Source organism: Camarhynchus parvulus, chromosome 1A (genome assembly GCF_901933205.1).
Source record: "Camarhynchus parvulus chromosome 1A, STF_HiC, whole genome shotgun sequence".
In the NCBI taxonomy this organism is placed as follows: Eukaryota; Metazoa; Chordata; class Aves; order Passeriformes; family Thraupidae; genus Camarhynchus; species Camarhynchus parvulus.
In genome coordinates this window covers 20,396,466-20,422,760 of record NC_044586.1, presented here as the reverse complement: position 1 = coordinate 20,422,760, position 26,295 = coordinate 20,396,466, and the positions used below count along the sequence as shown (strand labels likewise).

The 26,295-nt window shown below is 38.5% G+C and overlaps 1 protein-coding gene across 5 annotated transcripts in view; it reads left to right on the top strand.

Annotated features, from left to right (window-relative positions):
• LARGE1 (LARGE xylosyl- and glucuronyltransferase 1) overlaps positions 1 to 26,295 on the top strand; it is a 278,856-nt gene that overhangs the window by 15,890 nt on the left and 236,671 nt on the right. For 2 of the 5 annotated variants that reach the window (XR_004061190.1, XM_030960516.1), the window contains exons 3-4: positions 1,422 to 1,584; positions 3,202 to 3,369. The exons of 2 other annotated variants lie outside the window; for them this stretch is intronic. The gene's annotated coding sequence lies outside the window, so the exon portion shown is untranslated. The remainder of the gene's footprint in view (positions 1 to 1,421; positions 1,585 to 3,201; positions 3,370 to 26,295) is intronic. One more of the 5 variants, XM_030960518.1, reaches the window with a different exon arrangement.

The window sequence follows — 26,295 nt, the reverse complement described above, 5'->3', positions numbered from 1 at the left end:
GTAGTCTCTTGAATTCATGTAATAAACCAAATAATTTTGGACCACTTATGGGTTTAGTCATCCTTGCTGTATGCATTTCACCTCTGATTTCACTTTCAATAGCTTAGATCAAGCTAGATAAGGCTTTTCTGCTCACTTAGCTCTGTTCCATGGTGGTACTACACAGAAATGTCTTTCATTTTGTGCTTTGATGTATTGGAACTTTAGTAAGAAACACATGTACTGTGCTTGCAGTATGTGTTATGTGTAGTTGGCATATGTGAATATAGGTTGGTAAAACTTGCAACTTTGTGTATTTTGACAAATATTGCAACCACTAAAGGCCTATATTAAGATAAGCAATCAAAAGCAGAAGAAAAAAAATGAAAAATTTCTTTACTTTCCAACTTTACTGCAGCTGCAGTTTAGAGGAGTAAATGATGCATTAGTAGAATCTATAGGGGATGGAAGTGAGTTTCAGATCTTAGACACCCAGCTTATTCCAAGAGATGTACACTAAAGTAGCTAAGGAAAATGTATGTGGAAAAAAGGTTACATGCTGGAGCAGGGAACCATGAGATTGTAGTGCTGTTTTTGAGGTGGGAAATCTGTCTGAGAGGAATTTTTGTAGGAAGGCATTTATTCTGGAAAGAAGTACAAATGATGCTTTTACCTTGCTTTTTTTCTCTGACTGTGCATCTTCTCACTACATTAAAACATTGCGTTTGTTTTTAATCCATAACCTTGTGATGAAAAAGGTTGTTCTAGTGTTAGTCTTTTATGTCCTCTAAACTGAGTTGGCTTCCCTGCTGTGACTTCAATAATGCATCATTTCCTAAGTTCAGAGGATTTGATGTGTTTAGGGTGAATTTGTGACTTGCTGTTAGATGGTTAAAAGGAAAATAGCTGTAATGGGTTGGATGCAAAGCTGCTTCCCCAGCTTCTCTCCCATCCCACCCACTACCATGCTGAAGCATCTGTCTCTCATCTCCTCTTTGCCTTGTGCTATGTGCAAGTGCATTTTGACAAAGATTTTATGAGCAGAAATCTTTGAAAAAGCCTCTGAGACAAACTAGCAGTGGTGAGAAAGGCAAGTACTTCTGCCTTACTAGATAGCTACTTGTGCAATTGAGGGTGATGCTATGGCAAATAAAAATATTTCTCTAGTAAATGTTACTACAGCAAATGAACCTGTCTTCTCTAGCTCTACTGAAATACAGCATCTCTCAGTTTGTAACTGTTACAACTTAAAGAACCATACAGGAAATTTTGGCTGATATCCCCCATATAGGTTAGAAGATGCTTTTCTTTTTATGTCATTTCATGAATGTGTTCTGTCTTTTGAAGTATTTGAATGCCATGTAAAGGAGGATGTTTTCCAGTTGAAGATTATAACTGTGTTGTGCTTTCTTTTTAAAATGTCATACTTTTTATATTTGCAGATGGAAATGATGACTGAAATATTTTCCATATCCTGAAGAAAGACTGATGGTGGGCAGACATTCATAGTAATTTTAGGAGTTGTTTTCTATATGTGCAGGATACATGTATTGCTTTATTATTTGGAACATGTGTGTCTGGTGCTTTCAGCTTGGGAGCATAAAGGTGTGTAAACTCCTACTTTTCACTTTTTTCTGTGAACTTGCTGCAGTGATTTTAATTGTTACCTGCTGATATGAGGAAGTTTTTTAGATAATACACCTGGAAAGAATGAAATAGCATATTCTCAAAACACCCCCAAATCTTTTGCAAGTCATGCTACAGAGAATGGCAGCAGTGTCAAACCAAATACTTTTTCTTGTTCCTCACTGTGTGTCTCTTTGCACTGATATGCCAGAAGTTTTTTACTACCCTATTTGTATTTGGAATCACTCTTTGCTTGCTTGTACTGTTGCACCTTGAGTTGGAAAGGGGTATTATGTAAATTCAATCACACTTAAAAGTAATCCAGCAAAAGAAAATCAGAGCAATAAAACTCATCCTTTTTTAGCTACCTGAGATTTTTGTTTATTGTGAGTACTTTGTCAGCTCCTTGTGAAGATACTTTCTGCATGGGAATGCCCTATTCAGTGTGTTCCAATCAATCACAATGGGCAGTAGAGCTTCTGGCCGCAGAACTCCAGTGGTATCAAAAGCAGTCCAGATAGACTCAAAGCCCAAATATTTATGTATCTGGCTAGGAAGTGTCACTTTCAGATTTAAAGGACTTGATTTCAAACTCCCTGTAGCTGAATAAAATGCCTCTGCCTTGCTTCGCTGACAGGCTTATGAGATTCTTTAGGGTACAGATGATTTCTGTAAGAGAAAACCTTTTCATCCTACCAAAGCCTGGGGAGAACATTTTGTGGATTTCTCCAAAGTGCTGTAGTAGTAGTTTGGTTTAACTGACTTCATGCTTCTATGTTAAAAAAATAAGAAAGTTGTATAAAGGCTTGGCCATAGACATGTTATTTGACTCTGATTGTTTGAGGAGAAGAGATAGGTAGGCTTCCTAATTTATTTAGGACTTTTATTCTTTGCAAATGCACTTACTGTTGTGTTGCTGTAAGATGTGTTTTTGCTTTTATTAATGTATTTTAATAAGGGCTTGTATTCAATTTTTTTTTCAATTTGATCCAGTTCTGGTTTTCTGCTCCTATAGTTGTAATATTGACACTGACTTTTGTCCAGGATCTATTTCCCTGTATATTGTCCAATTTGAAAGCAACAGCATGACAATAAACTGTGTAGTGTTTTGTTTTCCCCCTGGGGTAGTTTCAGAGATTAGAAGTACCATGAAATAGTAGGAGAAAGCATCTGGAAGGTAAGACTTTCCAGATGGATATCCTGTTGAGATATAATAGTGGAAATGCTTGGTATTTTTGTTTTGTTTTGTTGTTTAGTAGTGTAGGGTGCTCTGCATTTCTTAGTCCTTTCATTTTTCATGTTTTTCTTTTTTCTGTTTTTTTTTTTGGGGGGGGGAGGGTGTGTTTTCCATAATGAGATGTTTACTAGTGCCAGACTACAGTCTGATTATCTGGCCTGATGATTCAGACTGTAGAATTCCAACAGCTATTCCCCATTACAGGAATTTAGGAGTCCATAAATAAAGGTTAAGCTAAATCTAATGCTGAGTTTTTCATCTTTTAAGATTTTGAGTCAAAGAAGGTCTCATGTTTTATGGTTTGATCACTGATGGTTTTGTCTTGTGTTATCATTTGTGTTTCCTGTTTTTTTCCCCAGGTATTTCTGTAGGAAACCAATTGAGCAGTATTGGCTAGAAGCACAGACCATTCAGAAAACAGTGCACAAATGCCAAACTGACCTAGAGAAAATACTTAAAGGGCATTAATCTAATAAAAAAACTATGGAAGCTCAAAAGATTGGAGGGACAGCTGTACCTGTTCTGAGGTTAGTAGAAGCAAATACTGAATGGCACAAATGATCATGATTTTTCAAAGAAGCTTAAGAATATGGCAGCACATTTTATTAGTAGCTCTTGGAATAAAATAGGTCAGTTGGAATAAGAAAAGACTTCACATTTCTCAACAAAACAGAAGGTAACTATATCCAGCAGATAGTGGGACAATGGGGGCCAGCTAAAGTTTCAGTACGGTACGTGAAATTCCTCTTTCCCACCACCCTTCTAAAATTCCTTTTTGCTTTCTGGCTAGCCCAAGACTTAGTATTACCAGTAAAAGAACATTATCATCCCACATGATGACTTGAAATTGAAGAAAAAGCACAGTTAATGTTTCAGTAAGGGTTCTTAAAATCCATTTATTGAGATTTAAATGAACCTATCCTGTATCTAGAAAGAAGCAAATTCTTTTTTACTCTAAGACTTACCCTTTATTCTCTAATCTAAGCATTAGCCTGATATTTTTCTGAGCAAAGTAAAAATCAATAACTGAACTTGGACATTCTGCTCCCTTTATAACCACATAGTCTACTCTTACTCTGCTGCATTGAAGCATTAAGTTGCAACACAGGTCCTTTTCTGGTTACAATAGAAAATCCTTTATATTTTGAGTTTTTTCTCAAAAAGAACTTCCTTTATAAGTGAGTTTTCTCAGGTGCTTTGTGATAATTGGTCACTTCATATGGATTTTTAGTATGGTTGCCTGAGTAATCTTTATAAGAGCATGAGAGAAACGAGGAGGAGAAAAAGGAAGGTTACAAGACTGGCTAAATCCCAAAGCAGCTCAGATTTAAATGTTCTAGTTTTGGGGTAGGCATCTGACTAGAGCCACCCCCAGCTGATATCTGGGGAGGGTGTGATCAGCTTTCAGCCATCCCTGAAATTCACTGTGGAAGCAGAGGTCACAGTCAGTATCAGGTTCAGAAGACCAGTACTACTCTCTGTTACCCTCAAGAGGTTTATTAGTGGGTGAAACTTCACTAAGGCACATTTGTGTGGAATTCCCTTCAGATCCACATCAGCTACTTCTTAGCACTGTTAAAAAATTTGTAGTGGATTGAAAACCACACAAGTTCTTCCCTGAGCTTTTCATTCAAAGGTCTGTTGTGGAAATCTTTTACCTTTCTGTCCTGGGAGCACACACGTGACTTTTGGTTGTATTTGTGAGATGTTTTTCCGAGGAATGACAGTGGATCTCTAATGAAGAATTTTTTCTTTTTCTTCAAAATTTATCTCCTTCTGCTCTAAATAGTTGCACTGTTCATGTTCTAAAAATTTGTGTTTGGTTTCATCTGCATGTGTGTGACAGTTGTCACAAGGGGTCTTGGGTGAAGGAAGAGATGAGATGGTTGACTCCATTATCAGAAGGCTTGATTTATTATTTTATGATATATACATCTATTAAAACTAAACTAAAAAGAAAAAGCAGGAGAGCTTTTCAGAAGCTGCTGCTAAGCTAAGAATAGAAAAGTAAAGAATGAAAACAAACCCCGCTCTCTTGGACTGTGTCCGAGAGAGCTCCCAGTTCTGGATTGGCCATTATTTCTAAACATCCAAGATGGGCCGATCCAGACGGACCTGTTGCATTCCACAGCAGCAGATAACCTATTGTTTACATCTGGTTCTGAGGCCACAGATTCTCAGAAGGAAAAATCCTAAGGAAAGGATTTTTCACAAAGAGAATGTCTGCGACACATGTGAATGAAAAATACTGAGCTGGTTTATGTTTCATGTTTAAGACTTCAGAGGGCTGATGAAGAAATAAGTTTTGTTTCATAGATGGAGGTAACTCCTGGACCAAGCCAGAATTACTCTTTGACATGTATTTTGTGCTCATAGTTTGTGCGCTAGAGCCATTCCATTTATTACCTCTGTTGCAAGAGATGGTTCACTAACTTACAGAGCAAGGATTGCTTTGCATCTTTCCATTAAATTTGCAAACATAAATAGGGAGCAGGGTAGAAGTTTTAAGCTTCTCCTTAAAAGCTTCACATTAAAAGAAGCAGAGAACCTTCAGTGGCTGCAAATACTGATTTTTTTTTTCTTCTTTTCACCTCATAGAGGCTTAAAAATATTTACTTAGTTCAGACTTGGGAATTCAAGAACAGACTGCTGCATTAGCATGTTTGGCCATGTTTTGCTTTCTTTTGCCAAGAATTGTTTTTGTATCTATTAATTGGAGCTGTCGCTGTCCATGCCAAAGTAACAGCAATTTTTACATGCAGAACCAGCATAACAATTGGTAATTAGCCACAAGTTCAGCAGCCCACTCCCTGGTGTATTGGTAAAGGTTCACAACTAAAGTACTGCCTTCATCTCATGGATTCTGTTTGTTTCTAGTTGATATTAGAAGCCAGGGATAGTTCATGACAATAGTTCCCTTGTAAGTGAGTGTTAGAACCAAGTTAATAAGCACTATAGCTTGAAGAAGGGTGGTCTGTTGGGGTGACACTGGCCTGGACACAGAGTGTGTAAATATTCCTTATGTTCCTACATGGGAACTTGTAAAGGGTTCTTGTAAAACACAAAAGAAAGGGTATGTTTAGTTAATGGTGCATTTTTCAACTACTCATAATAAAAGTTTCATAAAGTTGATAGCTGTGCTGTCAAATTTCAGGCTGTAAATTTTATGATCCTGGTTGAATGACTGAGGTGTTGTCCTCTTGGATAAATTGTCCTTACTAATTTACACAAAATACCAGGACTACTGCAGGGGAAAAAACAAGAGTTTGCAGATATATTTTCATGCCCAGTGGAGGACAAAATGAAGTGATTATTGTCTTCTTACTCTTCAGATTATATTATTTTGAAATCGTGGCCAGACTGCCTTTATGATGATTTCAGGCTCTTTAAAACCTGAGATCCCTCTGTCAAGCCTGGTGTCAGTGCACATCAAGAAAGTGGTAGATAGCAGCACCCTTAGACGTACTTGACCACTGCTGGCATACAAGTAGAGATTTGTAAAAGAAATACTAACATTTTATGAGTTTGGTATGAGTGCTAATGTGTGTGTGCAGAAGCACTGTCTGGACCAAGCAAAGCAGTTAAAAGCACAGAAACAATCTACTTCCATGTGTACTGTTGTCGTGAGACTGGCTTTCGAAGCTCTTGCCTATTTCATCAGAAAATAAAATTCTTTTCCTTTTAGACATTTAAGTTTTCTTTGTTTTCTTGTTCTTGATCTTTGTAACCAATCCAGCTGTTTGTGAACTCTTGACCATCCATAGTATGCAAGCCAAAAGTCCTTCAGACAGGGCCTTCCTTGGGCTTTTTGGTGGTTTTATTTTGTTTGTTTGTTTTTTGGTTTTTTGGTAGATCATGACAAGCTCAAAGATGAGGAAACAGTCAGTGTTGGAGCTATGTTTGCCCCACTGCCTGGGACCTGCCAGGTCCTGTGCTGGGATCTGGAGGCAGCAGCAGAGGTGGGTTTGGGGGACTCTATGAGACACTCCCTTGCTATTGAGCTGCAAACTGACAGTAGGCAAGAAAGCTGCTGTGTTCTGCCAAGCTGGAATAGAGATTCGGAAGAAATTGTTTCCATTTTCTGACCAAATTACAATTAATTATGGTAATTTTTCCTGGAAGTGACTGGTGCTGGGATCAATGTGAGGTGGCCATGTTCTCATCTGAGAGAAAAAGCTGTTTCTTTGTAGGCTGGAGGTTGTAGAAAAGGTTTCTGATGGCACGTGTGTTTGACTTGTATTTCTGTAGGAATTTCTACCTTTCCAGAACACGGTACCCATTGCTGTAGAAAGTAAGGGGTTTTTTGCCAAATGTCTTTATACTTTGCAGTAGTTTCAGCATGTACTTTCTCAAAATTTTTGTTGTTTATTCCTTTGGAAATGCAGACACAGATGATGGAGAAATAAACCTATAGCAATTATTATTTCCTTTCGGCATTGCAAGAAAAGGCTCTGGTTGGGCCATGGGGCTAAAAGCTGCTCCAGGATCTCTACTCCCTCACATTTCACGTTATGTTACTTACCCACCTGCATGTCAAAGGAGAAAGTGTGTGCTTCTCAGCTTGTTTCTCTCCAGATTTCCACACAGGGGACACTACTTCAGAGATAATCTGAGTCAATGTTATGGACACCTGAGATCCCAAGTTTGTGGCTGACAGTCTGTGCCAGAAATGCGCTCTACTGCTAAAAACTGCTCTTGAAAAAACAAACCAGTGTCAAGCTATGTGAGAGGAAAAATCAGTTAAATGAAAGAGGGTAATCAGTGTTGAAATTTCTTGGATGTTATTATCTCTTTTTTCAGGGGTTTTTAAAATTAATATGTACTGAAATTTACACAAAATTGAGAGAAAAATTACATTACCCCTGGAGTGTTTATGCTGAGTTTAGAATGGCTAACTTCTTGTTTTTAATATTTTGGTGCCACTAAAGGAAGAATAATGGAACAATAAACATTGCTCTTTGGGAATCCAGTAACAATAGAGGTACTGCATCTTAACTGTTGAACTGTCAAGTTGCTCAAAGATGTGTCACATTAAAAAATGTGAAAGACTGAAAACTCAACACCAAAGCACTTTAAGACATGTCAGAATTAAAGTTGCCGGTGTGCCTGCTGGTTAAACATGTTGTGCAGGCATTTCCTGGAGGAGATTGTAAGCGATATTTTACCTTACAACATGATTTGACTTGACAGCTTGGAACTTTAATGAGCATATTGTTCTGAAGAACATTTTGACCCAATCAACTTCTGTGGTACTTCACAGTCAGAAATTAAATTTTCTATTTTACCGGCTGAAATATTTTGTTTGGGGCATTTGGGTGGCTGTGACTCTAATCCATGTCTTTTCCTATAGCACCTAAAAGGTTGGCATGTTGATTGAGCTCACTGGTTGGACTGCACATTGTGTGAGAAGTGGTCATATAAACACTTGTTGCTCAGTGATTCAGGACAGAAAATGTATAAAACTCAGTCAGCCATGATGAAATTATACAAGTGATCTCCTTATGCCACATTTAAAATTGCAAAGCATGGTGTAACAATGTGAACAAACTCAGAGGGTGGGGAGACAGGTAGCATTGAAAACCCCTAAGATTTGGGATTTTGGCAGAGCTAGAAATGAATGGAAACAGGACCTTGTGTTAATGGTTGTGTTTATTTTCCAACCTTAGTTACCGCGTGTGCTCTCTAATATTGGATAAGCAAACCTTTATTGCTGTCTTTTGCAGAAAAAAAAGTTATTATATTTGTTACACTTTCTCCTCTTTCATACAGTTTTCAAAATGGTTTAAATACAGAATTGGAATACTGGCTGGTCCTGACTAATCACTCTAGATTCATGTCTCTTTGTGAGTCTGTTGTAATAGGAGAATTTCTCATTCTGATTGTTATCCTGAGCCACTTAAATGAAATGTAAGTGTGCAGAATATATTACTAACACTGGGAAGAGCTGAGTAACCATCATGGTAATTTGTACATACAATTTTCTTTTCTTTTATGAGAGATACATAAACCTTGTTCCCTACTAGATTGAAGTGGTGGGTTTTTTTGGTGATAGTGGTGATGGTGTCAGTGGGAAGAGAAGTAGTGGAAGTGGTAAAATGAAAGGCAAGAAGCTCTTTAAGAAGGACTGAGGTTTGTCATTGTCTTGATTTACAGGGCTGCAGTGAAGAGCTGAGCTGTTCTGCAGTATTCAATACACTGTAACATTTTGAGTTCTGCTGGAGGAGGCTTGGTTAGCAGTGGAGTGCCCTTTAGAGAGAAAAAATTGAGTTCCACTTGGTCCCTGTATTCATGCCTTACAAAAATATGAATGTAAATGCTTTCAAGTCCCACCTTCAAAATTCATTTTTCCATGTAAAAAATTGTCTAGATTTTTTGGGGGAGGCAGAAGTCTGGGATGATACCTATTACTCTAGAGATTTGTTTAAAGATTTTGTTTATAATTAAAGATTACAAAGCTGAAGTGCGCAGGTTGGAAACAGTAGGCCCTGCAGATCTAAAAGAGCTCAAGTTCTTTGGGGTCTGTGTACCAGGGGTCAGCTGTGCCAGTATCTTAAGTGTATGATGCCAAAAAGTGGACTTTGCCAGCATTTGTACTTTTCCCATTCATAAGAATCAGTAGGCATCATGCCATCTTTATTTTTTTTCCTGGGCAGTCTTAACTGGAATTATTTGCAGCTTTTGACAGCATTTCTCGTAATAAGAGAAAGCACCAAAAGGTTTTAACTTTACTTCCTGGAGCAGGGAGGAGTGCTCCTTTCATCTCCAGCAGGCTGGTAAGGAATTAGTGTCATCATTCCTGCCAGTTTGCCCATTTACTGGTGGGTGATAACTTTGTTTAGTGAATAATGAACACTGTAAGTTGTGGGTTTTTTTACTGCCCCTAACTCTCTCAGTGGACAGCTGCCAGCTTCATCTATCCTTAAAGTAAGCCAAGAGAATATGTAAGCTTTAAAATGAGCCTCTATGTAAGTGCTGGAAAAGAAGCTGTTTTCCTTAAAATAAGAAGTACAAAAGCGCATAGAGTTGTATAAAAAAAAAAGTGCTGGTAATAAACTTATTTTAGAGGATGACAAAATTCTTATTGTCTGAAACCCAAATACTGCCACACTGACAATATGAAATTTAGTCTGACTTGACTGAGTTTCATTATCTATCTCTTCTTCAGAGATGAGCAGAAAACAAGAAATGGATTTCTAAGATACTTTTAAAAAGTCTTCTTAATTTGCCTTATGTTAATAAATTTCTTTGGAACAGATAAGTCAACCTCATTTTAGTTAGAGAGACATGTCAGCAGCAACGCTGTTTCTTTTAAGCCCTTATGACTTCCTGAATATAAACAGAACAATGCTGTTTGTAAAAAAAAAAAAGAGAGAGAGAGAGAGAAACTATATACCACAGTTTTGTATTGTATTTTAATATACTTTGTATTGTATTTTAATATACTTACCACATTTCCACTGTCCTTCCTGAAAGCTGGATTTCATGGTGTGGGGGGCATGTGTACCTTTTATTATCTCAGAGATTCAATGCAATGTCTTTACCAATGGTGGAATTTCAGAATCCTAAGTCCTGGCTCTAGTGCTCTAACCAGCCACTGGGTTTAGCTAAGTTCTTGTACTTTGATTATTTTCTCTTTTAGAAATACATGTCCAGTGGTGTATATAATGTCATCTTAAACAGTTTTAAGAGTAGAACAAAAATAGAAGGCAAAAAGTATTTTTGGAGTAGCAAGTTGTCTACAAGCTCCTTTACTGTTCCTAAGCATCATGTCTAGATTGATACAACTTTATCTACCAAGCTGTATGGATCTTCATCAATCTGCTGAGACTCCTGCAAGAGCTTCCCCAAAACTCTATAGCCTTCCTTCTGCAGTGCCATTTTGAAGTTGTCATGGACATGTTGATTGTCTTGTACTCCCAGGTCTCTAGATATCCAACAGCAATCTTAAGACTCCCTTAATGTTTTTCGTGGATTTGTCAAATAGTTTGGGTTGGAAGGAACCTCAGGAGGTCATCTCTTGCTCGTGGTACAACTTAGATTAAGCCAATCAGATCAGCTTTTTTGCTGATTAACTATTAAGAGAGTATTAGACTTAAGGAACATTTTTACAGCAAAATCCCTGTAAATGCCTAAAACACATTTTATAGATGTTTTACTTTTCCTTGGTTGTATTTTATGAGCCTCTTAATTTTCTCTCCTTTCAAGCAGTACTTTCCTGAGTGTTCTGTTTGTAGCAATGGAAATACACGCTTTTGCCTAATGACTTTTATTAAGTTGCAGGTAGCTGGAACCATGGCTGCCGTTCTCTGCCAGTGTGGTGGAACACTGGGAGGGGAGTGGGAGGAGAGACTCAGTGTGGAGAATGAAACGGAGAAAGGAGACAGGAGATACGGAACTTGTGTTCAGTATCATTGCAGTATGGAGGGTGCCTTTTCAAAATCTGTTTGGGAGAGTCACACTCAATGGTGTTTACTGGCAGTGCGCAAAGAGCCTTTAAGATTAGAGAGCTGGACATGCAGCACCACAGCTTGAAGAAGGTAACTCCAGCAGGGAGGGAAAGGGAAGTACTACCAGCTATGGGGCACCTGGCCATTCTCTAAGAAGGTGGATTTTTTTGTTGTTTTTGGAGAATGAAAGTTACTAACAATTTTAAGTGTCCATGAGCAAGTTGGCCTGATCTCTTAGTGTACTTAGGTTTTTCAGTACTGCTGCTTGTTTTATGAGCACTAACACTTGGTTGTGCTTTAGAGGAAACTAAGCAAGATGTTGTACTGTTTCAATTACTAGGCAAAACAAACTAGCCAGTGTTCATGGGAAAGAAACTGCTTCCACAGAAGCTTAAAAGGAAAAACAAGGAACTTGGCTTATCTTGTGTACCATTGAAGTGATGTTTGTCAGTGAAATAGTTTCAGAATTTGATCAACTAAGCTGAAGGGAAATTATTACCTGTATATACATAGCATTCTGTGAAGCTTTATAGTAAAGTAAACATAACAGAAATAATTGCTAGTCTTGGAGCAGTATGTGACACCTAAAGGGAAGGTTTAGCTGGTATTGTATGTATGATTCATGGCAGGAGCAAAAGATAGGAAATGAAGGCGGTAGTTCTGGGAAGCTTTCTGATATATATGGATTCTAAAAGTAGTGTTCCATTTGTTTAAACAAAAAAAGAAAAAAACCAGTGTTTTTTTCCTCTGTTGGGGATGCTGTGCGACTTCCCTTCTCTCAGGGGCCAGGAGACATGAAATATTGATGCAATGGGAGATGCTTCTGTAGCATTTTTGACAGAGTACCATGGGGTAGGTCCTTTCATCCCTTTTGTGTCTGATGTGAGTTCTGAAATTCTGTTCTTTAGCCAGCCAAGTTGAGCTCCCTTAGGAAGTGGAAACTTCATCAAGTACTGGTGGTCATTCTGTTAAATACTCTAATTCAAGAGATAAAAAGGGGAGCTGGGAAGGAGGCCTGTGTCTGATTTTGAGAAGACAAAGTTAGGCTGCTTCAAAAAGAAGAAATAATCCCTCACACCCCTTTCTGTTGTCTCAGGCTGCCTTTATTGCTCCAGGGAGTGACAGCAGGGCTTTGAGTATTGTTGCAACCTTATGATATATGTAGATATGTATGTAAATGAAAATCTAAGATTTGCAGAAGGCAATAAATCTTGTGTCCATTTGCCTTGCAGAGTTTCTTATCCACAGTTGGTGAGTGGGTGAGTGTATTTGTTACTGTTGAATCTATAATATACAATTGTTTTAAAGAAAGTGATATTGTAATCCAACTTTCTAGAATGTTTCCCAGTACCAAAAGTCTTAAAAGAAATGCACTTAGTTTAGGCTGGAGATTTTGCCAAGATTGGTTTCCCTGTCTGGGAGTTGGCATGGTTATAGCTGTTATTAGATACTCATTTTACTGATGGTGCAATACATTGGGCTTTCTGTCACTGAAATTATTTATCCTGATCCCTTTATGTGAAAGATTTTGATCTGCCTTTCTATCTTGCCTTGTCTTGGCAGTTCATGATGTAACCTTTTGTATTCAGATCAAAGGCAACTTTCTGGAGATTTTATTTTTAGGTATTTATATATATGTATTTATTATTATTTTCACATTCAATGCCAAATTAATTTTGGGAATGTGCAGTGATCCTTGTTTTCAGGATGAGCTGTTGTTCTTTCCTCCTACTTCACACCTCCAGTATGTATGACTTGTGAGTAAGCTTCCATTTCTGCCCTCTCATCTTTGAAGCTGGCAGCCTTATCTTTTCTTTGTCCTATGCATATGTACATAGCTGCAGTGTGCCTGCGCTGTAGAAGCTGTTTACCATAACTTCTTTCAGGGGAAATTATTAACAAAGATAGTATATAATGCTAAGGAATTGTCTCATAAACCAGAATATCCTATCTTGTATTCCCATCAAATATGATTGTCTGCAGATAATCAGACAGTCACATATTGCAATTCTTTTTCATTAATGTGAAGATTTTGTGTTTATTCCTTGCTGCAGGAGGGCATCAGAGTATTTGAAGTGATAAAACTTAACTCTGTGCTGTCCAGACAGAAATGATTAGGAATTATTTTAATATGTTGTTTTACCATGCCATAGGTGTCAAAAGCAAGGGGTGTTTGATCTTTTGATCTGTGATATCTTGGCGAGCTTTATAATTTAGTCACATGAGTAGACACAGTAGTCAGCAAGTAGATTGGCTCATTCTGAGCTACTCCTGGGAGAGGAAAATCTAATCTGTAATTCTACCTAGTTTAGGACTTGAGAGGTGCCTAGGAAAATGGTGTTTTGTACCTGTGCCTGGGTGTTTTGTACCTCAGAATACTTATGTGCCTTCATAAATGGTCTTGTGTTGTGGTCTTGGCTACTCTGCTGTGCTACTATTCCTTATTCTACTGTAAAAAGGAGGTTTTAGATTAATTGTATTTTGGTCTAACAGTTCACTTGAGCTTACTGTCCAGTTTGTACAGGCAGTATTGATATGGAGGTTTGTTAGAGAATTTTCTTTTGATAGTGGTTTATTCCACATGAATATGGCTATTAATTCTTTGTTAGTGAATGCAAGTTATCCCATACTGACCTTTTCCCTTCTTTTCCTCAAAAGCATGCCTTCATTGTAGAAGGGCTGGAGACTGCTGGGAAGAAGAGAGAAATTTGGTGTTTTTCTGATAATACTCTGAAAGTCTGAATTCAGTGGAACAGGAAGAGCAGGAAGAAATATAAATGTCTTTCCTCAGCCACAGACGAATTTTTGAAGAAGAACAACTGTTGTGCATAGGAATTGAGGGATGCACCCTTAATAATGTGTCCCTTCTGGAGATGTATGTAAACGCCATGTTTTTAGTAGAATGTTAATAGGAGAATGGTACTAGGACTGTTAAGATTTTGGGGGAGTTTTCAGCCTACATTTTATGTGTTACTCAAAACCTTTACTGTGCCAGTTGTGAGGCACTGGAACAGGTTGCCCAGAGAAGCAGTGGATGCTCCATCCCTGGAAGTGTTCAAGGCTGGGTTGGATGGGGCTCTGAGCAATCTGGTGTAGTGGAAGGTGTCCCTGTCCATGGCAGGGGAGTGGAACTAGATGTCATATTCAAGGTCCCTTCCAACCCAGACTTTCTCATGATTCTGTGATCTACAACAGGTATGTCTTAACAGAAACTCCAAAACTGGTTTAGATGGGGAGGATCCTTTTGGAAGAATGGTGATATATGACTTCTTAAATAAGTCAGATTCAAATGTGTGTTCTTGTGTAGCAAAAATTTTTGCAGGTCTGAGTTTCTTTGCCCTGTGTGGAAGGCCTGCATTTCATACATGGGAGATCTGTGTTTAAACTGAGGAGATATACCTTTGCTTCTCTCCCTGATTGCTTAAGCCATGACCTGACAGCACTGGACAGTGAGTGCCTGAGCCCCAGCTCCTTTCTTCAGGGGCAATGCTAAAGCAGTAATGACACCTAAGTTAGCAAGTGCAGTCAGTGCTCCAGGTATGACCTTTTATGCCTAGGCTAATGCTGCATAAGCTAGATTAGTGCTTGGACTGATGTTGTCTTGGGTTCTTGCTGAAACATCTTCACTGAAGATACAGGCCTCAGACAGTAGGCTTACTCCCAGTGGCTTTCAGAAAGAATTTAATTCCTGATTTATATCTGTGCATTTGAAAACCCCCCCCCTTCAATCTTAGAAGTTCAGTGCTTCATCGATGAAGTTTTTCTAAACTATTGAGTTTAATTAAAAAACATGATGAATCGCTAAAGCAGACGTTCTTTAAGACAAAGAACGAGGATAATGAATATTCAAATAGGCAGCTGTCATTCTGGTAGTTGGAAATAAGGTATTCCTTGTCCTTTTATTACCATAGGGGAAGAAAAATCAAAGTTGTTGGAAGGCAAATTTGGTTAAATCCACATTCTTGCCCTCTACTCCTCTGTAATTGGCATTGCATACGAGTCTCAAAGCTATAGGTATATTTGAGAGAAATTTGTCACCTAGACTCCATATTATGGGGCTTCTCTCTGAGAAAAAAGATTCAACTGGAGGTGTCACTGTGGTGCTATGCCTTTAATTATGTGCATATCCTCACAAGCTCACATACATCTATAAATAGATAAAACTGAAGTATGTACAGTCTTTCACATCCAAGTCAACATGTGAGGACATAATTTGACTCTTCTGACTTTATGTGGAAGTTGCTGGGCAGAGCCAGGGAATCTGAAACCCATATAAGTAATTGCATGTGTGAAATTATGCAAAGCTCTGGCAGATAAAAGCCACTGTTAGGAGGTGTGATCACAGCTTCTGCGAATAAACAAACCCCAGATTTAGTGAGTGTAGGAACAAGCAGAGGGTGGTCTGCAGGTTTCATCAGCAATGGCACTGACTAGTCCAGGAGGGCATCATTGTTGTGTGTACTTGGCCACTGAAACCTGAATGTGTATGTACCCAGTGCATGTCAGATGTGTTCTACAGGCATGTTACATCTGTTTGCAGGATGGTTCAGGACTGTTGCAACCCACAGGGAGATTTTGGGTGCATTTTTTTTTTCTTCTGGAAGGACAAGCCTTGCTGGTATATTCTAGCTAAGCACAGTGACTGATTGTTACTTGTATGACCAGGTGACCCATCAAGTGGATGAGGGAAAGGTTGTGGATGTATTCTGCTTGGACTTTGATACCGTCTCCCACAGCATTCTGGAGAAGCTGGCAGTCCATAGCTTAGGCAAATATGCTCTTCCCTGGGTTGCAAAAACTGGATGGCCAGGCCTAGAGGGTGGGGATGGATAATGTCACATCCACTTGGCTTTCGATCACTCATGCTGTTCCCCAGAGCTCAGTATTGGGTCCAGTCCTGCTCAATATCTTTATCAGGGGTCTGGATGAGGGGATCGAGTGTACTCTCACCAGATGCACAGATGACACTAAGTTGGGCAGGAGTGTTGATCTGCTGAGGGCTGGAAGGCTCTGCAGAGGGATCTGGACAGGCTGGATCCATAGGCCAAGGACCAATAGTATGAGGTTCAATAAGGCCAAGTTTTGGGTTCTGTACTCTGAGCAATCCGCACTACTTGATGGTATCTCTGCCCACAGCAGGGAGGTTGGAACTAGATGATTTTCAGGGTTCCATTCCAATCCAAACCAGTCTGTGATCAGAACAACCCAAGGCAGTGCTACTGGATGAAGAGTGGCTGGAAAGCAGCCCAGATAGAAAAGGACCTGGGGGTGCTGGTCGACAGCAGCTGAACACGAGTCAGGTGTGCTCAGGTGGCCAAGAAGGCCTGTGGCATCCTGGCCTGTATCAGCTGTAGTGTGGCCAGGAGAACCAGGGCAGTGATTTCCCCCTTGTCCTAAGCAGTGGGGAGGCTATACCTCCAATTCCGTGTTCAGTTCTGGACCCCTCACTGCAAGGAGGACATTGAGGTGATGGAGCATGTGCAGAGAAGGGCAGTGGGGCTGGGGAAGGGTTTGGAGCATGAGTTATATGAGATGTAGCTGAGGGAGCTGGAGGGGTTTAGTTTGGAGAAGAGCAGGCTCAGGGGTGACCTTATTGCTTTACAGCTGCCTGAAAGGCTGTATCTAGGTGAGGATTGGCCACTTTTCCCAGGCAGCCAGTGACAAGAAGAAATGGCCTCCAACTGCACCAGGGAAGGTTCAGTTTTGGAAATCAAAAAGAATTTCTTCACTGAAAGGCTGTCAAGCAGTGGAACAGGCTGCCCAGGGAAGTAGCGTAGTCACCATCTCTGGAAGTGTTCAAGAAACAACTGAACGTGGCACTTAGTAGCATGGTAATGTCTGGTCAGAGCTTGGACTTCATGATCTTGAAGGTCTTTTCCAAATTTAATGATTCTGTGATTCTATGATGTGAATTTTGCTCTTATTCCATGAGTTCCAATTCCATGTCCTAAAGCAGTGAGCAGTAAAGGATAGGCAATCCTTGAGGCAAGGCTTCTGTAAAAATTTTATGTGTGAAGTCAAGGATTGCACACGTGGTGACTCTGGAAAACAGAGCTGTATTATTAAACATGTCACTTTTTAAGAAGTTTGTTTGACTTGATTAAATCTATTCTGTGTGTACTTTCTTTTTCCGGTTGAATTATTTCAAACCAAGTAGAGCTTGTGATTCTGAGCAAGCGTGTTCACAGTCCCTAAATGTAGTCCAGTTAATCTACTCAAATTCCGCGCGTGTAGTTAACACGAATTGATTGATTTTTCTCAATGTCCCCAGGTAGACAAACCAGTCTCACTGACTTTTATCTGTTTACTGCTAGCACTGATTTCTGAAAACCTGTCTAACTCATACTGAGGAAAGTCAATGTTTCTTCTGTGCTCTGTACCAACTTTTGTCCACAGAAGTTAACCAAGTGAAAATGAGTTACCCTTTATCTTCTTACAGCTGTCAGTTTTATCTTTAATGTGATGCTCAGCTGAATACCAAATTTGCTCCTATGCTCACTGACCTTTCCTCATCAGCTTACCAGGATAAAAATGGGTGGTGAAGGGCGAAATGGAAGATGCAAATTAAAAATAACTCCAAAGTAAATGCACCTATTGAGTAACAATCTCCTTAATGAATTTTATGTAAGTGCAGGCACATGCTTTAAAGATAAGCAACATGAATGTGAGAGAATCTTTGAAGCATAAAGAGAAACAAAATCATGTTTGTATTTACAGAAGTATGATTTGCAGCCCACTCAATACCTGATTGCTCTGGGACTGAAGACCTCCCACATGGAAGTAGGGAGTAAGAACAGCCCAGGCTATTTTTACAAATACTGCATTGTGGTTTTTACTGTTAAGCTTCTTCTATTCCCAATATGGGCTTTTTCTTCTGTGGTAGTTCTAAACTTCATGCTTCATTCTGTACTTCATCAAGCCATCTTTGCAGTTGTTTCTTAAACTGACAATTGGTTTTATTTTTAAATATAAAATGTAAAGAACATTATTTCCCTTCATACAGTGAGGTCAGAACAGAAATTTAGAATCAGAATTGCATAAAATTGTAAAATGGGCATCCATTTACACTAAGTTTTCTAAAATAACAGTGATGAGATGCTGAAAGCCAGAACTTTGCAGCAATGAATGTTGATTGTATAGAATTGACAAGAGAACCATGAACAGTAGCAGAAACATGTAATTGACACTGTCCTTACTGGGCTTCATTTGTAATGTCTTTTCAATAGTGTAAAATTTCCTCACTCATTTCAGCTCATATTGTGTCTTTTCACCATTCATTTGACTGTGTTGCTGTCCCCTAATGGTTTTATCAGGAATGGAACTTAATGTGGCATACAATGTGTTGATGTTTGTTTCTTTTATTTGCACGTGATAATCGGCAACTATCTCAGCAAAGATCTGGGAATAGTTTCTTAGCTGCAGCTGCAGAGGAAGTAAAAAAATAAATGTATTTGCGTGTGTCCTATGTAAACGGGCTTTTTAAAAAAATCATTTCTCAGCATCTGTTACAACGTATGAGAATTATTTTATTTTAGAAGCAGATTTCTCAAGTCTGGAAAATTTTTCCTGCTACCACTTTTTTAAAGCTATTATTTGTGCCATTTAAAAGGCACTATTTTAAGCAGTGCTTGCTGTATTAATTGTGAAAGGGAAAACTTCATCACTGACTGCCATAACAAGCAGTGCTGTCAAATAAAGGCACCTGAGAAAGTTCCCAGTATTGCAGATTTGGAGCAGAATGAGTTAGACTTGCTGTAATTGAAGCACTGTGCATGCTTTAATTGTCATCTTGATTAGATTAGTGGTGGAAATGTAATGATTTTGGTAGTTAAGAAAATAAAGGCTTGTAGTACAGTGTTTTCCTGAGGCAGGTGCTGTTCTTTGAGCTATTTCATGGTGTGAATTTTAGGTAAGGTTAGTAGAGGGTGCTACAGCAAGGCAGCTGGTGCATTGATACAAATCCTATCCTCCACATACTGCTAATTGAACTTAGAGTCTCAGTGCCTTGCATTCCTCTATGGACTGCATTTTCTTCATCCTGCTTGGATGCCAATTGGAATTGCCTTGCTCTGGATTTTTTTTTTCTCACATGTAGATGTTGATATCTGGCTTTAGTCAGAATTTGATATGTCCTTTGAAAGGTTAGTGTTGCTGTTGAAAGCATGATAAAATACATCAACTTTTTGGTCTTCTAAAAAAAATATGTTATTTAATCAGACAGAGTTATATATATAGTAATATATACAATATATAGTATAAAACCATGGTGATCTCAAGGTAGCTTGTGGAAACTCTAATTATTATTAGAGTTTCTCTGACTCTTTTTGTTGAGGCAAGGTGTCTCAAAACAAAATCCCATTTAAGCAGTGCTGTGCTATGTGCCTCTCACCTTATTTTTAGACTTGGCTCTCCTGAAAATAAAAAGGGAAAGAGGGAGTGAAGAAAAAAAGCCCCTTGAAATAGTAATAGCACAGATTATTTCTCAGCTTCCCCAATTATAAGCAGTTTGTGGACAGGTGGTCACTGTTCTCTGTCTAACACAGATGAAGCTTAGCAATCAAAAGCAGTTGTGATTATATGTTGTCACCTTTTTCTCTCGGTGCTGCTCTAAATGTTATTTAGATTATTGCAGTCACAGATTGTTTTGGATCATTAGGGCCACAGTAAATACTTAATTTTACTACCAGTCTTTTACCTGTGGTGTACATTTTGAAACCTGCAGGTCATAACAGTCAGGAATCCCAACCAAAAATCTGTGCCCTGTGCCTCTGTAACCATGTCATGAGAACAGTTCTTCTTGGAAAAGTTAATGACCTAACAAAAAGCAAAGTTGGACATAGGGTTAGGGGAAAGCAAGTGTTATCTCATGGTTTAGATGGGAAATGCAAACAACTATAATATGACCAAATTGTGTAGGTCTTCATCCAGAGTTACAGGTAGAACTCTTACCTCTTAAGTCACAGCCCACTGTATTTTTCTAGAAAATCATAGTTGTTTTTGATCTTAATCTGTCAGTTAAGAAAGTTAATGAGGAGTTTCTGTGCCACTGAAAACTGCACTGAAGTGTAATTGTAAACTCTATGGAAGATCAAAGCAGAGGAGGAAGTGCTATTTTTCAGCTCTTTTATTTGAATTCATTGCTTGATCACCATAAGAATTTCTATACTTCAGTGCCCAAATCTGTGCTTTTTCACTTACCTGGTCAAGGAAGCATTTCTATACTCATTGTTGTCCTGTATAAGTACCAGGTCAAACAGTCATGGTTTAAACCTTATAGTGTTATATTTGAAATTATTTTCATCTTTTTTGTCCGTAATCCCTCCTGATTGATTATACATTTCTGTCTGTTTTAAAGCCATGTACTAACTTGTCTGTATAAATACTTCCCATTAGAAATTGCTTTAAAAGTTCTGAATTATGATTGTTGCCATAGCAATACTCAGTTAAAGATTTGTAGAATGGGTTTTTATTTTCTTCCTGCCACAGGGGAATTCAAAAAGTAGATTCTAAATCTATTTCATATACAGGGGCTTCAGTAGTACTGTGTGCAGAGGAGATTGCTGGGAGGAGGGGAAGGGAAAAGTTGTCCAGAGTTTAAATCTGTTTCTGGAGCACTGATGGTGTCTGCAGTGATGGGAAGGCTTATGGTGTGTGGTCCTGTCTATTTGGGTTTCAGGGGACCTTATCTTAAAGCTGTAACTGATATGGAAAAAAGCACTTACAGAAGAAATCAGGGTTCTTTGCCCATTCTTATTTTCCCACCTCAAATATGATGTGCATTTGTATTTCTTTCTTTGGAGTTCAAGAATTTGAAATAGTGCCATTCTTCTGTGGATTACGAATGTAGGCTGGGCAAAAACTAGGCGCCAAAATCATCATTCATTCTTAATATCTTTAAAAATCTGTTTTGAGTAGTACCCCTGTCAATATTTAAGTTTTTATTGGAGCATTAGCAACTGCAACCTTAGTAAACAGCTGAAACTCCACACAGTGCTAAATTTTGAATACCTTTGATTAAGTATAATCTGAATTCTAGTTTTAAGATTGGTAGGAGGCCTTGGGAGAATTTGCATTGAATGAGTTCACACTCTTGCTGACTTTTTCTGGACTTGACTGGTCAAAGAATGCCGTACAAAAGCAGTCTAGATTAACTGTATGCGATATTTTGTTACTGAATACTTGATTTGACAAGTGTGGTAGTTTACAGTGAGATCTCAGTACTTTTATTTCTTCTGTGGAGGATTCCACCTCTTAAAGTCTGAAAGAGCTGTTTGAATTTCATATGGTGTCAAGAGCAGTTGTTGTTTCCACATGCCCAAAGAGCTGTGGGAGTGTAAAAAAAAAGTGGGGACAGTGTTGAAGTGAAGGAGAAAAAGCAAAATCAATATTTTGTCTGTATCTATTGATAACAGAAGTGAAAAATAGTGTAATATCTATGTTTTCTTTTTTTCTTTTTCTTTTTTGATTGGAAGATGTAAAGTTTGAAGAAATACTACTGTAATCCACACTGGCCTTGCTTCTGTTCAAGCAGGGTGTCTTTTTTTCCTTCTTTAATTGAAAAAAACCCTCAACTTCCCCTTGTTCTAGGAAATTCTGCTCAAGCTTTTGTTATGTTGCATTTATTTAAAGGTTTATTGGGAGTTGGGGGAAGTTATTCAATGCTGCACTTCATGGAAGTTCCCCAGCTGCTATCAGAATCCATGTGCAAACTGAGAAATGAGATCAGTCCTTGGAGCACACTCATGTAATTTTTAAAATCAGAAGGTTGCTAAAAAAAAAATAGCATTTTTAAATAGATTCTTCTTATTTACATCTGGGTTTTTGAGCTGTTATGGTTCAATTCTTCAAGCTCTTAAAGCTCTTGTGATTTGGAAGAAGAAAAACAAATATCAGGCAACTTGTAGTAATTGCAAGAGCTGCAACGCTGAGATAACAAAATATTCAGAATGCAGTCCCTCTTCACTAAGGCCCTAATTCTGTAAGTACATGAGCCATGCATTCACTTCAGTAAATCAAGCAATGCTGTAGAGAGTGGACAATTCTTAATGTTGAAGTTAAGCATCTGAAAAGATATGTTGCCAGAATCAAAGTTGTAACTTTCTTGGTTTCAAGAGCTTCTGGGTGTTTCTTTAAGATATTGACAACTTGGTTTACTCTGAACTCATAGGAGACCTATTGTCATTTAAGAAGTACGTGAGGTCCAATATTTGGCTTGTTTGTAGAAAGTCCAGGAGAACTCTTAAACAATAATCTTATTACAGAATGTGTAAATCTAGAGGAGGAAATGTGAATGGGAGATGTTGCAAACTGCAGACAAGTCCTGATGCTGATCTCTTCTCTGCTCACCAGTGACAGGACCCCAGGGTACAGCAAGAAGCCATATCAGCAGAGATTTTGGAAAAGACATTAGGAAAAGGTTCTTCCGATGTTTGGGTTGTGGAATGGGCTCCCCAGGGAAGTGGTCACAGCAGCAAACATGACAGAGTTCTAGAAGCATTTGAATAAGGCTCTCAGGCACATGGTGTGACTCTTGGGGCTGTCCTGGGCAGAGCTGAAAGTTGGACTTGATGATCCTTATGGATCCCTTCCAGCTCAAGATGTTCTGTGATTTCATTTTCTTGAGCTTGGGGTTAGCCAGTGTAAAACACAGAAAAATTGCAGGTGAGATCTCCACACTCAGGCTGTGTTCTTCCTGGTTCATATGTAACTAGAAATTCTTGTCAGATTCCTAAATTCATCAATTGAAACCGAAGCTCTCATTCTACTGCAAACTGCATGGGTGATTCCACATTAGAGGAAGGGTATTCCATGTACCTGTCTCTCTCTGCCTTGAGTCGAACAAGAATCTGGTTTGCTACAGAATAATTTTCCCCATCATCTAAGAATGCAAACATAATGCTTCCTGCAAGTCTACAGTAATCATGATGAGCAGAAGAGTCAAATGTTTCCTTTTACAGTGTTACTGTCAGTTCCAGAATTGCATATCATAAACCTGCTTTCCCTCCAAAAAGCAGTTATGAGATTCAAACCCATGGAAATAAGTACTGGGCCTTTATTATTTAACTACTTCATCTTTTATGATTTTGTTTTTCCCTGCTGTAGTTAAAACTGAAAGTTACTTCTTAATAAAAGTATAGCTCTTCATTCAGTGGTTTGTGCAGAGTCTATGTGATTGCTGGAGACTGGGGGTCAGGGTTAAAAGTCTCCATCACCTAGAAGACTTGGCATAATAGAAATGCTTCTCTAAGTGCAGCATTGGTTATGGCAAGTAACAGTGTGATCTTTGAACTGTAGGTACTTCCTTGTTTCTATTGTAGCTCTTCCTTATGACACCAGTAAGGAGGTTTCTGATTCAGGCTCATGCTTTGAGCCCGAGAGGTTGAAAGTGGGAGGGGGAAGGGGAATAAAGACTCCTGGATTTTTGATGTTTCTGAGCTGAAATAAACGAAGTGTTGATACTTCTCAGGAGTGAGAAAACACTGTTGATATTAAATACTTCTAGCAGGCTTGTTGATGTAGTCACAGAAGGACTCAGGGAGACCATAAAAAAACCAAAGATGTAATGGGAGAGGGAAAGAAGATGATGAAAAAGTAGACTGGGCAGGAAAAGAAAACAGGAAGGGAGAAGGACAGAAAAGGGTAAAGAGAAGGCATTTTTAAGTTAACAAATCACCATGCTTCCTTCTGCCACCTATAAATTATTTTTGAGAAAAATGTCTGATCTGCAGACCTCTCTTGGTCTTTATTCCTTTGGCACTTGGTGCAGCTGTCATTCATTTTCCCTACATTCAGCTAGTTTAGAGGTCCAACTGTTAGACTGTGCTAGGATAGGTGAATTCTTTATCAGTCATTCTTTGGGCAGTACATCAGTAAAGAACGGGGTGAATTGAAGACTGGCATATTCAAATTGTTTTAAGAAAATTTCTGCATTAACACAACTTGTGAGTTTGTGGTTTGTTTTAATGAGGTAAATAAAACATGATGCTGGAATGGGATCCCATGTTTTAGGAATCACCTTGTTTTGAATAGTCAAGGGTTGCCGAGTCATAGGTGGTGGTCATAATAAAATGTTACACAGAAATGAAATTGCATGAATATAAATAAAGTAACCATTTCTATATTAAAAATGGCTGAATTAAAACAGCATAATTTTAATAGAATGAAACAAAGTGTGCAGTGTCATGGAACCTGCTTTGAAAGTATAAGAAAAGCAAGAAATATTTATCAGTTCTTAAAAAGTTTTAAAAGGCTGCTAAATACTGTCAGTGGCTATTACTGATTAATTATTATGAATCCAGATAGTGTCTGAATTCCATATCAGATGTTCAGGTGCATATTTGTGTGCGTGTATGTATAGAAATAATGTATGTATATTTTTCTTAACTAGATATCATTGAAAAATATTTTTATTGACTAACAGAAAAGAAAGCTTGCTGTGGCATTCACACAAAATGTTCTTTCTGCTGGCACATTTAACAAATGGGAATTGCAGAGCAGTATTGCTCATGGGAAGATATAGACATGTATAGTCCTGTATTTGATACAAGGATTTTGGTAAAATGTGAATAAGGAACTACATAAAATTTAGCTGTGTTAATTTCAATTTTTATTACAGGTACTAGGGAGAAAAGTAACTGTGTCAAAAATAAGACAATAAAAGTGGTAGGAAAAATAACCACTTGTATTTGAGCTTTACACCTGATCCATGAATAACTGAAAATTTGGGTTCTTTTATTGTTCAAGTTTGTCATAGTATCCTGGTAGATGCTGGGTAAGTGTGGAAAGGAGTTTTGACCTTTTTGCCTTGATGCTCACATGATTAAATGCCAGCTTCCACAGCTGGTGGCTGAGGCAGCCATTTATTGGCAGTTTTGGATTCAACTTTGTCAATCAAACCAGGACCATTTGTCTCTGTCATGGCACTTTTTTTGAGATGCGCTGTGCTGATATCCCAGGTACAAGAGTTACCTCCCATCTTGGAGAACCAAGTGCCCTCACAGGCAGCAGTGAATGTTTCTAGTAAAACAGTGAATGTTTCTAGTAAAAGAGACCAGGCTACATGATAGACCAATTGTCAGCCATCCTCTGTACAAAGCTGGGAGAACTACCAGCAATCCCAGAGGGAAGTGCAAGGGGCCTAGCTATGACTGAAATAGCTGAAAAATTTGGAGCAGCCGGAGGTGTGACAAGTAGTACAGCTCATGGAATGTCCAAACTCTAGTTACTGTTTGTCAGAAATATGTTTTGTTTTTCATATTTTCACCTTGAATTATTGGTAAACCTAGAAGGAACAGACTCAGAACTTCAAAAACTTCAGAAATGTTGTGGAAATACAACCACCTAGGGGGTTTATTTAATTACCTAAACCATTTCTTGTGTTTCAGCCCAAAGGAACTTTCGTAGTTAGGATTTTATAGTTGTGATGGAAAACAGGTGCATCATTAAGTGTTGGTCTTGCGCATCTCTTTCTGACGTGTTACCTGTTACCTTGCAGAGCTAAACTGCCTGGAAGGCCTGCATGTTGTTATTTCCTTACTTCACCAGCATGACCCGTTCATTCCTATTTTGTGCAGTGATTGCATTCTCTTCTTGCCTTGTCTTTCTCAAGGGAAAATTTCTGGTTGACTAATTATGCCCAGAAGCATATGGTATCAGGGCAGCTTCATGCACATTTCCAGTATCCTTGCCTTTGAAAAAAGTTAAACAGCACCATTCCCATCTCCTCTTGCGGAATGTGTATTACTTTTTTCAATGCATGAGAATATTGTCTGTGATTAGAAGGGCCCTTGATTACTCAGGTGGCAGGCTCCCATGGCAGTTTTTAAAATTTTTTTTTTGATGGGGCAGAAGAAAAGAAGCGAATACTTCTACTTGTTCATTTTTTACAAACACAAGAAAAACACTATGTTGAGAGCAAAAGAGATGAATAGCAAAATGAATGTTTGTTCACTGAAGGCTTTCTGGAAAAATTGGACAAATTGGAAAAATCCAAGTTTTCTCTTGTGC